The sequence below is a fragment of the Cebus imitator genome, unplaced genomic scaffold (assembly GCF_001604975.1).
Source record: "Cebus imitator isolate Cc_AM_T3 unplaced genomic scaffold, Cebus_imitator-1.0 Scaffold13, whole genome shotgun sequence".
Taxonomy (NCBI): Eukaryota; Metazoa; Chordata; class Mammalia; order Primates; family Cebidae; genus Cebus; species Cebus imitator.
In genome coordinates, this window is record NW_016107328.1 from 8,352,292 (window position 1) to 8,368,680 (window position 16,389).

The window sequence follows — 16,389 nt, forward strand, 5'->3', positions numbered from 1 at the left end:
GGGGAGGGGAGGGGAGGGAAAAAATGTGCCAGTCATCTAGGAAGTCCACATAGAAATGAGCTCACAACAGATTTCTTGGAGTTGGGAGAAGGGAGTGTCTTCTCTAATCTCAGGAAATCTGGGTTTCAGATCTCATTCTACAAGTTAGAGCTTCAACCTCAGCTTCCTTATCTGTAAAATAGAAGCAAATTACCTGTTCAATTTATCTCATGGTGAATTTGGGAGGGGTGTGGATAGTGCTGTTGCTACCAGATCAAACATTAGAATGGTTTCTGGCATACACTAAATACGAAATAAATGCTATCTATGATAATCTACTCTTCTAACTATCTTTATAGCCACCCCCCACCATAAAGGTATTCCAAAGAGCTTGATTTTTGCAGATGGAGACAAGAGTGGGGTTTGAGTCAGATCCTCGGGCAATCTACAGCCTGCTGTCTCTCATCTCAAGGTCTAACTGTTCATTCATTTTTTTTCCTTTAATATACCAAGTAATGTTCATTCATTTTATGCAAAGAGTCCAGTGAAAGCACTCCTGCACAGGGAGGCTGAAGTAGGGTGATCTCCAAGCAGATCAGGGCCAAGACACTTCAGAACAACTGAGAAGGACAGAGATTGCCCGGCCTGACCTTCAAAGCAAAAATAAGTAACATGCAAAAATAAGTGATCATCAATTCAGGGCCAAATTCCAGGCAGGCCCTTGTTCTCCCATGGAGGAAGGACAGAGAAGCTTCTCCTACTGGACAGAATGACCTGAAAAGAGCAGGCATGACTCAGGTGCAGACACAGCTTGCCATTCTAAACCCTGAGACCCTGCTGAGCTCCCCAGACTGAGCCTTTGTTGCCACATCTGAAAATGAGGCCACATATTACATTTTGTTTCAAAGGATGACTATAAAATCTACTATAAAAAGACCTAGCACAAAGTAAATACCCAAAACGTGGCGGTGTATTCCAGAATAGGGTGTTTAAAGAAAAAAATAGCAGATTTTCAAGATGTAAAGGAAACAAGGGGGCTTGGAAGCAGGGAAGGGGCTTTGCAGCCCTCGGGAAAGTTTTGCTGAGTAAGCAGCAAGACTGTGAATATTAAGACAGCCTCAGAGCTCAAGGGAGCTCAAAGGGCTTTAACAGACATGATCTCACTGGGATTTCTTTTTATTAGCTTCTAAGGTTAACAGGTTTCTCCATCTCTGCTGAGACAGTGAAACTGTGGGCTCCTCTGGCCTCCCTGGGCACATGGAGACCGGGACAGTCTTTCTGAACCTGCTTGGGTGGCAAACGCCCAGGATCTGTTTCTTGATCTACAATCTGTCATGATCTAGGCATTGCAGAAGGAAATTAAATTTTTATAAATGAATTTCCTAGAGCAACATTAAAAGAATTCTGTTTTTTGGCCAGGCGTGGTGGTTCAAGTCTGTAATCCCAGCACTCTGGGAGGCCGAGGTGGGCAGATCCCGAGGTCAGGAGGTCAAGACGAGCCTATCCAACATGGTGAAACCCCATCTCTACTAAAAATATAAAAATTAGCCAGGCATGGTGGCACATGCCTGTAGCCCCAGCTACTCAGGAGGCTGAGGCAGGAGAATCGCCTGAACCCAGGAGGCGGAGATTGCAGTGAGCTGAGGTCATGTCACTGTACTCCAGCCTGGGCAACAAAGCAAGACTCTATCTCAAAAAAAAAAAAAAAAAAAAATTCTGTTTTTGTTTTTCTAAGAAGCTGAGCAGCGTAGAAAGAAGGGAGGCTCTGGGGTCAGCCCTGGACTTGATTCCCAGCTCAGCTGCTTCCTGGATGTGTTTCCTAGTCTGCAAAATAGGGTAAACAGTTTTACCCTTGAAGGGCGGTGCCAAGGACCAGTGCAATGACAAATGTGAGTCTCAGGCACAGTCTAGGCATGTGATTACGGGGGGAGGCTTGCTGTTGATATCACTGTATTCCTTCGTTACACGCCTTTTAGTTTCTCCCAGGGGTATTCATTCAGCTCTAATCTCAAGACCTTTCTGTGCTCTGACGTCCCTCAGATGTCAGATCCATGCTGTGACGCTGTCTTCCTTTTGATCAGCCCAAGGCCTGCATCAACTCTACCCGCTGGCCTTGCCCTGGGCTTCCTACCCAGGGCCCTACCCCTGGGTCCTCTGCTGGGGTACGGGTATGACAATGACATGGCTGTGGATACTGCTGTGCTGTGAGCTTTGTCTCAGGAATACTGGGCACCAGCAGCGCACTAGGGTAGAAGGAGCAGCGTGGGGTGCAAGTTTCCCAGAAGGGTCCTCTCCATCCCCTCTGAGGAAGCCTCCGCTCCCTCTTCAGTAGTACAGGGGCTTGGATTCCCACAGGATTGCCCAGTGGAGTGAGCTAATGTCTGTGAAATAGTTTATAAACTGCAAAAGCACTGAGCGGGCTGAGTGGTGTGAGCCATCCTCCCTCCGCACCTCCTCACGGGCACCTGAATCTTGAGTGTGAGGGAAGGAGACATAAGGGAGGATTCCTGACCCAGGCTCTTTCGGGTGAAAGTCCTCCCAGGTCAGTCTTTAGTTCTGGTGGCACATCTCTCTCCTAAGTGACTGCCAGCTGTCTCTTCCCATCCCCCAATCAGCTCTTCTCCCAAGAGTCCCTTAAGCAAATTCCGTCTGAGCCTGGTGACCCCTGGCTCCCGGCGCTTATTTGAGACAGTGGGAAACTCCTCCGCCCTCAGGTTCGGGAGTGGAGGCTGTGTGGAGCAGTGGCTGGAGCTGCCATGCTTGAAGCAGGGGCTAGATCAGCCTCACCTGAGAAACTCTGGTCACATTTCCCCACACGGCACGGCAGATTTGTGGCTAAGGGCTAGACATGCAGATGGTACACAGGTGCTGGGACATCCAGAAACACCCAGGTCTCAGCCTCCCACGAGTATGCAGGGAGAGTAATAACAACACGCCGCCATGGGACTATCGGGTGTTAACCCCAGGGCTTGGCACACAGCAGCGCCCAAGTGAGGGGAGCCGCTTTCTGTGTTAGCATTCCCACTGCTGAGACCGCATCATCCGTAAAAGGGAGATTAGAAGAGCATGAGCCCCAGAAGTTAATTAAAAGGATTAAATGAGAAGATTCATGAAAAGTGCTTAGCAGTCTCTAACACTTAGTAAGTGCTCAATAAATGAGCGTTCTAATGGTTTGAGTTGGAAGGAAACTCCCATCCTATGGCATGCAGCTTTTCCAGGAACCCGGGCCGCCAGGGAAGGTGGGGGACAGCCTCAGCTGGAAGCAGAGGAGTCTCTGGCTTGTGACTAAAGCACAGCGAGTCAGGATCCAGCCGCTGGGTAGGGCCGGCTTGGGCTGATGCCTGGGCTGGCCTCCATTCAGGGTGATGCATTTTTACCGTAAGGTCTGGGTAACTCCACAGCCAGCACTGGGCCTCCTGGTCCCTGGGTGGGGCCTGACACTCACCCATCAACCATGAGAGCGCTTCGTAAAAGAAGCGGGGACTCCGGAGCAGTCCGGAGTAAGAAAGGGCAGATTCACAGGTTTCAGGGTCATCTGATAAGTGCCACGCCTGTTGGTGTAACCATGCGAGGTGTTAGGATGGCACCGCAGCTCTGGGTGCCAGGCTGAGCTCCGGGACAGGAGCCAAAGTCAGTTAATACCAGGGACGGGGGAGGTGGCTGGATAGGGAGAGGAGGCTGACGGGCAGTGGCAGTGAAGGGAGGCTGGGCTGTCTCCCAAGAAAAGGAGGAGAGAAAAGAGGGATGGGGGAAGGAAAAGAGACACACATACACACACACAGAGACACACACACACACACACACACACACACACACACACACACACACAGCTCCTGGAGTTCAAACGTACCAAACTCAATGCAGCAAATGGGAGGTTTGTCAGGTGGCGGGGCTGGCCTTCACTGTGTCCCACAGGGCAGGCACTACTGGGTAAGCCCTTCACCTACACGTCTCACTGTAACAAAAGCTGGGACATCATAGTGATCCTCTGTGTGGGCGCCAGAGACCAACTACGAAGTTCCACTTGTTGACCGGCCCCTTCCTTGCTGAGTAACATCGGGCAAGTTAATTAACAGCTCTGTGCTCCACCCTCCTCATCTGTAAAATGGGAACAATAGTATCTCCCTTCCCCACCCCCTACACCCGGGGCAAAAGCTACACGTGAGGATTAAGTGAGTTCAGACATGGAAAATGCTTAAACAGGGCCTGTCCCACAGCGAGCCCCCGACGAACGTCGGCTGTTCTGACGCCTCTTACCACAGCCTGCGAGGTAAAAATGTTCATGCTTCTCTTTAGAGCAGAGCCCACGGGGGTTCAGAGAGGGTGAGTGGCTTGCTCATGGTCACTGTATTGATCGTCGAGGGCGGCCGTAACAATTTTTCACAGGCTGGGTGGCTCAAACAACAGAGATTTACTTCCTCACAGTTCTGAAAGCCAGAAGTCTATGATCAGGGTGTGGGCAGGGCCGGTTTCTTCTGAGGCCTCTGTCCCGGGCTTGTAGGCGGCCATCTCCTCCCCGTGGTCTTCCCTCCTCGTGTGCCATCTTCATCTCCTCTTCCGATGAGCACGCCAGCCTGCCTGTATCAGAGCGCGCCGTGTGAGCTCCGTTAGCCGGACCTCCTTAGAGACCCTGTTTCTGAATGCAGTCACTTTCTGAGGAACGGGTGGGGAGCACGTGAATTGTATTCCTTTGTGACACCCAGCCTCTGGTGGGCAGTCACAGCACACTGGCCATATCCAGAGAGGTCCAGAAACCTGCCTCAGGTGTCAAAGCAGCTAAGAGGCAGCGCCGGGGAAGACTCTGCCTGACTCTACCATTCTCCCAAATCTAAGCTAACCAGTGACCCCTATGCCCACTTGACAGGGAAGAACCTGAGGCCCACCTTATAAATACCTGCAGGCTCAGCGTGCCTGGCTTTAGGCAGAGCAGGGGAGACAGAAGGGAACGCAGAAGAAGGAGCAGTTACGAAGGGCAGACCACAGGTCCAGGACAAGGCAACTTTCCAGAGCTTGTGCATGGTTCTGTTTTTGCCCAAACTCTCTTGACCCACCTTTGAGCAGCAGTAATTATCTCTGCTTTATTGACTTCCTTTACCATCCCTTGTCCAATTCTTTCCCAATAAGCCAGAGAGTAAGAGTGCAGACACTAAAGGTCAGATTTTCGTGGTGCTGCATGCATTTCACCCAGCTGTGTGGCTTTGAGGAAGCTACCTAAACTCTCTGAGCCTCCATTTCCTCGTGTGCAAATCGAGGAAAAAGGAAAGAGACCATGGAGGAATGATCGCAAGACTATTAAATAGGAATACAAAGAAGAGCTCACATTTACTGAGCACCTACTACATGTGGTGCTCAATAAATTATTCGAAGGAAAGAAAAGATTGAGTACCTGCCACGTGACACTGCAACAAGGGACACCTCTTAGCCTAAACAAGAGGCACATTCTGAACGAGGAACCATGGGTTTAACGGGTACCAAGTTATGAAAACAACGGGTCTGCATTTCAATAAATATTTCTTATATACATGAACAGGACTGTTCCCAGAGCCTGCTGCTTGGAGGGAATTGGGGAACAAAGAACTCAAAAACAAGGTAAGACTGTCAGAGGGCCAGGCGCGGTGGCTCACGCCTGCAATCCCAGCACTTTGGGAGGCCGAGGCGGGTGGATCACAAGGTCAAGAGATCGAGACCATCCTGGTCAACATGGTGAAACCCCGTCTCTACTAAAAATACAAAAAAATCACCTGGGCATGGTGGCACATACCTGTAATCCCAGCTACTCAGGAGGCTGAGGCAGGAGAATTGCCTGAACCCAGGAGGCGGAGGCTGCGGTGAGCCAAGACCGCGCCATTGCACTCCAGCCTGGGTAACGAGAGCGAAACTCCGTCTCAAAAAAAAAAAAAAAAAAGAATGTCAGAGCAGGGAAGGAAGAAAGGAGGGAGGGAGTGATGACCTTGGATCACAGGCAGGCTGACTGATGCTGGCAGAAGAAAGCTAAAACTTACTTTTCTGGGATTCTAGGAATTCCAACAAATAAGACCGAAAACAGATACTTTCAAATTAGAGAAAGGCATTGTTCCCAAACTTTGGCCCTTGTATACAAACGCTGCAGACAAGCTGTCACTTTGTACTCTGTTTCCTTGCAGATAAAAATGGGGATAATAATATTGCCTGTCTGCCTAATTTGTACAAAGCTCTTACAAGAGGGCCTCGCACATGTAGTAGGTGCTCAATCAATGTGAGCTCTTCTTTGTATTCCTATTTAATAGCCTTGCTATCATTCCTCCATGGCCTCTTTCCTTTTTTTGGGAATCGGCACTTACTCAGACATAAACTAGTGACCAAAGCAATGGGGATGACCACCACGTCCTCTCTATTGTGAGTAACAGGCCTACCTGGAAACATTTGAAAGACGGAAGATGCTTTCTTGACATTGGGTTCACCTTCCTACACATACTTAACCTCTTCCCCCTACCTCCACTAGACTATATGGCCCACAAGGGCAGAACCATGTCTGTTTTGCCTGCCCTTATATCCCTAGCACCCAGGAGTATCTGATATTTTAGGTACCCAATACAATCAATTGAATGACTGGTGATAATAATTACCCAACAGGCCTAGATGAGTAAGCATGAGCAGAAAGGCCGATCACCCTAAGTTGCCTGCCTTAAATGTCTGGCTGGTACCCTGACAGACTGCAGCACTTTGGCCTGCAGGGTTTTTCCCGAGTCTGCACTCCAGCGAGCCCGGCCTTGGTGCAATGCTTCGTCTGTCTCTAAACTCCTTCGTACACATTCACATGTGTTACTAAATTCTGTTTTCCAACCCACAGGGAGGCTGGTAGCTTTAGTCCCTCATTACAGAGACACAAAAGGAGGCTCAGAGAGCTCATGGGTCTCTCCCTGGAACACAGAGTTGACCAGGGACAGTGAGTATCCCAAAAGCCAGGACTTTGGTTCCACATCCTGGGCTGAGTCAAGTGCTAACTAATGTTGGTTAATTGAAGGACAAAAGGAACGGATGGGCACAACAGTGGGATGTGATCGTTTTCCAAAGAACTCAGCCCTGTCTATGGCTACGTGACAGAAAAGACTGCTCAGTGGGAGGTCCAAAACGGACACTCACTGGCAACAAAAGGAATGAGGAAAGGGAATTGTTTCAGATAACCAGTGGACGAGGGCAGCGTGCCCTCCGAGATCGGCAGGGCATGGGCGAGGGTCTGTGAGGATTCACGCTGCCTTTGTAGGGCCTTCTGCATGAGGCAGGTGAGGGCAGGCTGCTCAGCCTTCTGGCAGTCAGGGGAACTACTAGAAATGGCATCTGCCCCATGAGATTAACAAAAAGCAAAAAATCCGACCTATCAAATGTGGGTTACCAGATGGGGGAAATCAGGGCTCTTGTGTACAGTGGGTGGGAGTGGAAATTGGCATGATCGTCCTGGAGGGCAATGTGATCGCATCTCATAAAACAGAAAACGTTTCTTAGCCTCCAAGGCAGTGAAGTTGCCTCGGGGTATAAATCCCGAAAGAACTCTCACATAAGTGACCAAGAAAGCTCGTGAGGATGTTCCTCCCAGCAGTGTTTGTAATATGGGTGGGGGGGGGGGGTGGGAAGAGGAAGAAAGAAAAGAAAAAAAATGCATCAAGCACAATGTCTCTCAACAGGGGAATGGTTAACTGGCCCTTGAAAAATACTCAGCCACTGTTCATTGTTCATTCTCCTCTGATCTGACTTCCCACACACACACTCACCCCACCCACTTCAGGTTCATTTTTATGTTTTATCAGCCCATTGCCTTGACCCCCAGGGAAAAGTAGAATTCACATATGAAGAAAGAGGGTCAGACTCCCCGGAAAGCTTTTCAGTGTTCTTTGCCCAGGAGAGGTTCCCATTACAATCGGACCTGGACCTCAGCCATGAGCCCAGGGAGGGAAGGAACCAATTTCATTCCACTTAAACCAATTTGCCCAGCCCAGACAGCAGCTAATGAGCAGCCTGCGCCCTTGGAGTCATCGATACCACTTTCCAAATCAAGTTACCAAATTGGTCTTAAAACCACTTCAAAGGGGCCGGGCTAACTGTTAGCAGTGAGGCATCCTGCCGGCCATATGGCCACGGTTCTTCCCACTGGCATCTCCTCCTCGGTATCAGCTGCAGAGGGACGAGCTGGTTGGCTGCTTTTGTCTCTGCTTTGGAGCCCTCCTTCCCCTGAATGCCTGATCGCCCAGAATGGAACTTGGGTCAGCGTTTAAAAAAAAAAAAAAAAACGGGACAAATGTGGCAGGGGGATCCAAATAAAGAAGGGCCTGAGCAGGCAGCCCAGCTGCCAGCACAACAGCCAGGCGACGTCAATACTCTTGTTGTCCCCATTTTACAGACAAAGAAGCTGAGAGTATGAAATATGAACAAGGTCCACTACAGCTACCAAGTGGCGAAGCCAGGAATTGAACCTGGGGCTTCCTTAAACCATAATCCGTGCTCAGCTTGTAAGCCACACAGGCTTTATAATTCAGACCTTAATGACTTACATTTCCTTCTCTACAATTAAGCATAAAAAATGGTCTGACGGGCCAGGTGCAATGGCTCCTGCCTGAAATACTAGCATTTTGGGAGGCTGAAGCAGGAGGATTGCTGGGGGGATCAAGGCTGCAGTGAACTAGGATCACATCACTGTACTTCAGCCTGGGCCACATCTCTTTTTTAAAACAAAAATGGTCAAATGAACCTTGAACAAGAGCCAGACAGACACTGGCACTGGAGCAGGAAACTGAGCATGGCTGGGAAAGACATGCATTGCCCTAAATCAGAATAAAATTTGAAAAAGACATAATGATCACAGTTTTCACGTAAACAACATCATCCCAAAATAATCATAACTTCTTTTTTTTTCTTTTTTTTTTTTTTTTTTTTTTTTTTTTTTTTTTTTCTTTTTTTGAGACTGACTCTCACTCTGTCGCCAGGCTGGAGTGCAGTGGCGGGATCTCGGCTCACTGCAACCTCCGCCTCCCCGGTTCAAGCGATTCTCCCGCCTCAGCCTCCCGAGTAGCTGAGACTACAGGCACTCACCACCACGCCCGGCTAATTTTTGTATTTTTTAGTAGAGATGGGATTTCACCATGTTGGCCAGGATGGTCTCAATCCCTTGACCTCGTGATCCACCCGCCTCGGTCTCCCAAAGTGCTGGGATTACAGGTGTGAGCCACCATGCCCAGCCAATAATCAGAACTTTTTAAAAAGTAATGCCCAACAAGGAAATCAGAATAATAGCAAACCGGCTAAAGAAAGCATGACATTGTCCCCACTAGAATATGACAGCAAACATTTCCTGAGGATTTTCTATAGATCAGATACTATTAAATTGACCTTCTATAGGTCAACAATGCTATGCTGCCAAACTCACATGGCTCAATTGTCATATTTTAAGCACTTTGCATGTATCCATTCACTTAATCATCACAGCAACCCTTCTGAGGCATTGTGTCAGAATACCTGCCACACCCCATTCCAATCAAAGAGGTACCCATATCTGAATTTCCTGGAACCTGTGAATATGTTGCCTCCCGGGCCAAGGGAACTTCCTAGATGTGATGAAAGCTAAGGACCTTGAGGTAGGGATTATTCTGGATTATCAGGGCAGCCCCTGTCCAATAATCACATGAATTCTTAAAATGAGAGAATCTTTTCCAGCTGGGATCACAGAGGTGAAAAGAAAGAGGAGGAAGAGATTTAGGTCGTAAAGGAACTAGACCCACCATTGCTGGACTTAAACATGGAGAGAGGAGGCCACGAGCCCAGAGGGGAGGCTTCCAGAAACACAGTACAGCCGGACGGCCCGCAAGAAAACAGGATCTCAGTTCGACAACCTCAAGGAAATGAATTCTGCCAACACCCAGAATGAGCAAGGAAACAGACCCTCCCCCGGAGTCTCCAGAAGGAAAGGCAGCCTGCAGGATCCTTGGCTTAGCCGGGTGAGATCCATGTCTGATCTCTGCCCTAGAGAACTGGACATGAGCTGGGGACAGTGGCTCATACTAGTGATCCCAGCACTTTAGGAGGCCGAGGTGGGAAGGTTGCTTGAGTCCAGGAGTTTCAATCCCGCCTGGGCAAGACAGTGAGTCTACAAAAAATACGAAAAATTAGCCAGGTATGGTAACTCATGCCTGTAGTCCCAGCTACTGTGGAGGCTGAGGTGGGAGGATCACTTTAGCCCTGGAGGTCAAGGCTGCAGTGGGCCATGTTCACACCATTGTACTCCAGCCTGGGTGACAGAGCAAGACTTGTCTCAAACCGATCCCCCCAAAAAAACTGTACATTAACATATTATGTTGTGTAAATGGTTAATTTGTGTTAGTTTTTATGGTAATCACAGAAATTTTTAAAAAGGGATAAAAAGTATTCGTAGCCATGCTTGGGGGTGGGGGCACAGATGAGAATATGAATCGTGGTGCCCAAGGTCACTCAGCCAGCAAGGGGCAGAGCTGAGTCTGACCAGCTCCTGGGACCTCCAGCTCTGTTGTTCTGCTCTGCAGTCTCACTGAAGAACAATTCCAAATCGAGTTCCCAGATGGCAATACAAAGGCTGTATTTTGGGCTGACTATGCCAAAAGTTGGACTTAAAAAAAAAAAAAAATAGCAGTTTTTTTTTTTTTTTCTTTGAGATGGAGTCTAGCTCTGTCACCAGGCTGGAGTGTAGTGGCACCATCTCGGCTCACTGCAACCACCTCCGCCTCCCTGGTTCGAGAAATTCTCCTGCCTCAGCCTTCTGAGTAGCTGGAACTACAGTCTTGCACCACCATGACCAGCTAATTTTTGTAATTTTTAGTAGAGGCAGAGTTTCACCCTGTTAGCCGGGATGGTCTCAGTCTCTTAATCTTGTGATCTGCCCCCTTCGGCCTCCCAAAGTGCTGGGATTACAGGCGTGAGCCACCGCACCTGGCAGTTATTATTTTAAACAATTAAAAATAGTAAAAGATCTCGCCCTGCCCAGGTCTAGATGATGGCAATAAAAACGTGGCTAGACATATACACCATGGAGCACTATGCAGCCATAAAAAAGGGTGAGTTCATGTCCTTTGCAGGGACATGGATGAAGTTGGAAACCATCATTCTCAGCAAACTAACACAAGAACAGAAAACTGAACACTGCAAGTTCTCACTCATAAATGGGGATTGAACAACGAGAACACATGGACACAGGGAGGGGAACATCATCACACCGGGGCTTGCTGGAGGTGGGGGGCTAAGGGGAAGGATAGCCAAGAGTGGGGGGATTGGGGAGGGATAACATTAGGAGAAACACCTAATGTAGATGACAGGGGCATGGATGCAGCAAACCACCATGGCACGTGTATACTGATATAACAATCCTGCACATTCTGCACATGTATCCCAGAACTTAAAGTATTAAAAAATAAAGACAAAACAATAACAACAAAAAAAAAAACCAGATAAAATTAAAAAAACAAAACAAAAAATCGTGGCTAAAGATGAACTAACAGAGGTGGCGGGGGAGTGGGGAGATGGGTCTAGAGACACCAGGCCTAGTGTTCAGCAGGAGCTCACTCATCTGCAGTGGTTTTGTGAGAGACGGAAGTGCCCCCATAGCAGCGAGTAAACAGATGCCTCCCCATGAGGGCAACGGTTGCCCTCATGTCTGGGTATGTTCCCTGGGGGAACATTCCCCCATCCGCCTCCACAAAACACAGGGTTCAGACCTGACACAGAGTCCCTGAGCCCAGCATCAGGCATCCCAACGGCTCAGGCTTGAATATTTGACTATCACCCCCAAGAGATCAGAAAGTTAAGAAACAGCGGGCCCAGGCGGCAAGTGCCTTTGGATTTACCTAGAAGAAAGGTAAACCTCTACTTTCATCAGGCTGCTAAAGATAGGGAAAGTATGTGGAAAATGTATAGACCCTTAGGTCTGGTCTTAGACCTGGATTCCTGTGATTGGATTTCTGATTGGACGGTGATTTCTTCATCTTCTCTCTTAGCACATGGCCTCGGGGAAGCCACTTACCTCTCCAAATCTCAGTGTCTCGGAGGTAAATTGGGAACACTAGGGAGCCATGTGCTGTGCAGCTCAAAGGAGAGATGATTCAGCCTCCACTTAAAGTGCCATCACGATGACTGCATATGCCAAGGACGCCCGGGCCCTTGGGAGAAGGCCCAGGGAGTGTGGTCAGCTGCAGAAGCAAAGGCATGAGTGTCAGCGCCCTAGGAGTCAAAGGCAGGCCTTACAGAGCACAGCGCTGCCAGGGACTCGAGGCTTTGAGAGACCCCGCACCCGGCTCCCATGCTGCCTAACGTGGCTTTTCTCTAGCACCTCCATGGGCCAGGCCACACCCACTCCACTTCTGCTCTGTCTGCAGTCCCAGGCCCCCATCCATGAAGCCTGTGTGCTTTGCCTGTCCCATATCAGGGTGCAGGGCCACGGTGCTGGTTGAGAAAGGGCCGCAGAGCCACCTTTGTACATGGAGCCCTTAGTAAATGTTGGTAAAAGAAGGTGAGAACAGGAGAGAAGAGCCACTGGGTTGCCAAGACAGACCCCAGCTCTTTCTTCCTCCATAATCACCAAGGCTTGGTTTAGAGAAAGCTGAAGTAAGAAGACCCCCTGGTCCAACCCCCATAGTCCAACTTCCCAAATTGAGAAAGTACACCCCACAACAGGGAAGGGCCTTCTGTGATATCACCCAGAAGTCCTAAATTGCTGATCCCTCTCAGCCTCAGCTTCCTCATCTATGCAATGGGCATGATGCCTGCCTGTACACCTCACCAGGGAAAGGACTGCTCAAAGGAGACGCTCAACAAAACCCCCTGTGAGCATCTTTCTCCCACATGATGGCCGCACCATCGAACGAGACCCACACACCTGCCGCTCGGAGACCCTGGGACAGAGGAACAAAAGGGCAATTAACTAAGATTTTGGACATTAGTAAAAACAGACTGGAACATTCATTCATTTCCAGGGACACTTCAATCTTTCTCTTTTGTGTCCCCTGGTATGGCAGCTTGGAAAACAAATGGCATTTCTTTATGAGAATGACATTTTCTTTAAATGCCTTAAGAAAAAGTCCCAAAGGGATCTTACATTTGAGTTCCTATGCAATCCGTATTGCTAGAAGCTTTCAAATGTATATATTTCTGAAGCCACAGGATGTAGCCCCAGGCCTTGTGTTCCTATCAGCAGCCCCTCAAGGCTCTGGGAACATCTCCTCTTTTCGTTTGAAGCTGCTGCCCTTGAGGAACATGCTGTGGACACAGCTGTCTGAGATGAGTAAGCCACATCTCTGGCCAAAAAGAAACACAGTGTGATTTGGGGTCTCTCTGCTTTAGGATGGGGCTTCCTCGGGGGACTGAAGCCATGCAGATGGCATCCTTTCCCTAGAAAACGCTGAGATGTCCATTTCACTCACTTTCGATCAGGGCTTGTTGCCACTTCATGGCCTCCACTGGTAAAAGCAGGGCTGGCACTGTCTGGAATGATGTGAGGGGCACCACCCCCATCCCCACCCTATGCAAAAACAATATCGTTCTCCGGGTGGCTACGCTCCTTGTGAACACCCCAAGGAGGTCACTTGAAGAGGTTACGAGGCCAGTGATTCCCAGCTGGCTTCTGCTGAGGGAAAGAGACTGACCTTGGAAGAATCAGAGCAGGGGCCTGGTGAAGAAAATCGGGGGGCTTCCAGTGTTGACTTCCACACAGGGTTTGAACTGGATGGGGCATGGAGCATGATTTCGCATGATAGAGACCAAATTCCAACTCTGTCACTTTCTCAGTGAGACTAAAAAATGTCTTCCCTCTCTGAGCCTTGGGTTTGATGTCTGTAAGCCACGGGTAGCAAATAATGTCCTTGTCCAATGCCCATAAAAGTTGAATTGGGACCAGGCTCACTCCTGTAATCCCAGAACTTTGGGAGGCCATGGAGCGTGGATCACTTAAGGCCAGAGTTCAAGACTAGCCTGGCCTACATGATGAAACTCTGTCTCTACTAAAAATATGAAAATTAGCTGGGTGTGGTAGCACACACCTGGAATCCCAGCTACTCGGGAGGCTGTAGGCACGAAAATCACCTGAGCCCAGGAGGCAGAGGTTTCTGTGAGCCGAGATCATGCCACTGCACTCCAGATTGTCTACAAACAGAAAAGAAAAAAAGAAAAAGAATGAATTAGGTAATGCGACAACGCATCTCAAGATTTTCACCCAAGACTTGTCAGTTTCCTTGGCCCTGCTGTCAACTTAATTGCTGTTTACTTGTAGAGGCAAAGAGGATGCCACAGCCAAGGGACTGAACCAGATCACTCAAGGCAATCACCCAGTGGATGATGCGGGCTGCAAGCCTCAGGGGTTAGGTGACTTGGTCTGGACTTAAAACGGAGACAGGAAATTAGATACCAGCATCCATTTTTCTGATTTACAAACACTTTCCTGCGTAAAACTCTTCCAAGGCACGTAGCATGTGAACACACACAGTTATGCTTTAGGCAGTCCCTCCCATCTAGAGAATCCAACCAAGACTACACAGGGTGTCTAGGGAGCAGAGGTTATTCTGTGGCGCAGGTGGCTCTGCAGAGGTGGGTGCCATGCCGAGTCACATGGGAGGGTATGTTCCCAGCCAAGAGTTTAGAGCAAAGACCTGCTCAAGCTACATGAGGGGCGAGGTTCCCTCTCGAAGGTGCTCTCAAGCAGCCTCCTCACTGGAAGCACGAGAGGAGGTAGCCCTGCCCTGAAAACTGCAAGAGCTCAGCAGTGCCTCCTGCCTGTGTTGACCTTCGCAGGCAGGCAGTCATGGCGGGAGGAGAATGATTTCTCCAAGGCCAGGACACGGAGCAGGAGGATGCACGGATCCAATCACGAACCAGATTCAGAAAGCGGCAGGCCAGCACTGGGGCGGCCATAGGAAGCCAAAGCCACATCCAGCATCCCCAGCACTGCCTTACTGCTTTCTGAGAAAGTCCATCAAAGCAGTATGAGAGCAGCTGGCACGATGGAGTGATCCTCATTTGATATAGGAGAGTTCTGGCCTGGCCACTTCTGGGCTACAGTTCTGCTTAGAGAAGACACTGTCCAACTCTTACCTCAAGACCAGTCCTCACTTGACCCCCTCCCACCCTCACCTGGCCACCTCTCACAAGATTCTCATTCTTGGGTCCACGGCTCCCAGGGAATCTCTCAGATGATGAAATTACCAGTTACTCCAACTTTCAGTCAAATCCACCCTAACTAGGACGATCATTCCAGCCAAGATCATCAGAGCACGCACTGCATGCTGGATGCGGTTCTCTGCTCCATACAGAGGACCTGACTTGGATAAATGTTCACAATGACCCTTTGGGATACGTACTGTTCCATTTTACAGATTAGAAAACTGAGGTTTCTCAAGATAAAGTAACCTCCCACACTTGTGCAACCAGAAGTCATGCTCTGTGCCACCAGGCCATGCACACCTCACCTTCTTCCCGGCTGTGGACCAGACCCCTGAATAGATACGTGACTCTGTCATCTATCAGTTGTGTGACATCAGACAAACCACTTCGTCTCTCCAAAATTTCACCTCTTCCTCCACAACAGGGGATCATAACAACACCTGCCTGAATAAAAATGCCCACCCCAGGGAAAAAGAAAGACACACACACACACACACACACACACACACACACACAAACAAACACACACACCCCAGACCCACCTGGCCTCTCTAAATAGGGAGTGGGTTAACCTTCAGAAGCAAAAGGCAGACAAAAACACCCTGTGATACCTGCTGGGCACAGCCACCCAGCATGCAGATTATGTTTTGTTCCTTCTGAAGGAAGAGGCTTAAAAGAAGAAGAGAACGCAGGAGAGGGCCTGCTTGGATAACAGAGCACCCAGGTATGACATTAAAACCAAACAAAACTCTCCGATACTGTTTCTATCCCAATCCCATCTGGCCCCAGGAACAACCAAAGTGGAGAATGCCTAAGCAATTATCAAACTGTATCAGTTCCACCCCAGCTCCAGGCTTTCCAGGAAACCGTTGACAAATCAAAGTTAAGAATTCAGCAGTTTCGGCCGGGCGCGGTGGCTCAAGCCTGTAATCCCAGCACTTTGGGAGGCCGAGGGGGGTGGATCACGAGTCAAGAGATCGAGACCATCCTGGTCAACATGGTGAAACCCCGTCTCTACTAAAAATACAAAACATTAGCTGGGCATGGTGGCGCTTGCCTGTAATCCCAGCTACTCAGGAGGCTGAGGCAGGAGAATTGCCTGAACCCAGGAGGCGGAGGTTGCGGTAAGCCGAGATTGCGCCATTGCACTCCAACAAGAGAAAAAAGAGCGAAACTTTGTCTCAAAAAAAAAAAAAAAAAGAATTCAGCAGTTTCTCAACCCTTCCCCACACCCCTGGAGGTAGACCCCTACCCCAAAGAACAAAG

At 49.2% G+C, this 16,389-nt stretch overlaps 1 long non-coding RNA gene across 1 annotated transcript in view; it reads right to left on the minus strand.

The window, feature by feature from the left end:
- Positions 1-16,389, minus strand: part of LOC108283870 — a 434,667-nt gene that overhangs the window by 264,938 nt on the left and 153,340 nt on the right. The window contains exon 3 of the long non-coding RNA XR_005195792.1: positions 11,992-12,161. This is a non-coding gene — a long non-coding RNA (uncharacterized LOC108283870). The remainder of the gene's footprint in view (positions 1-11,991; positions 12,162-16,389) is intronic.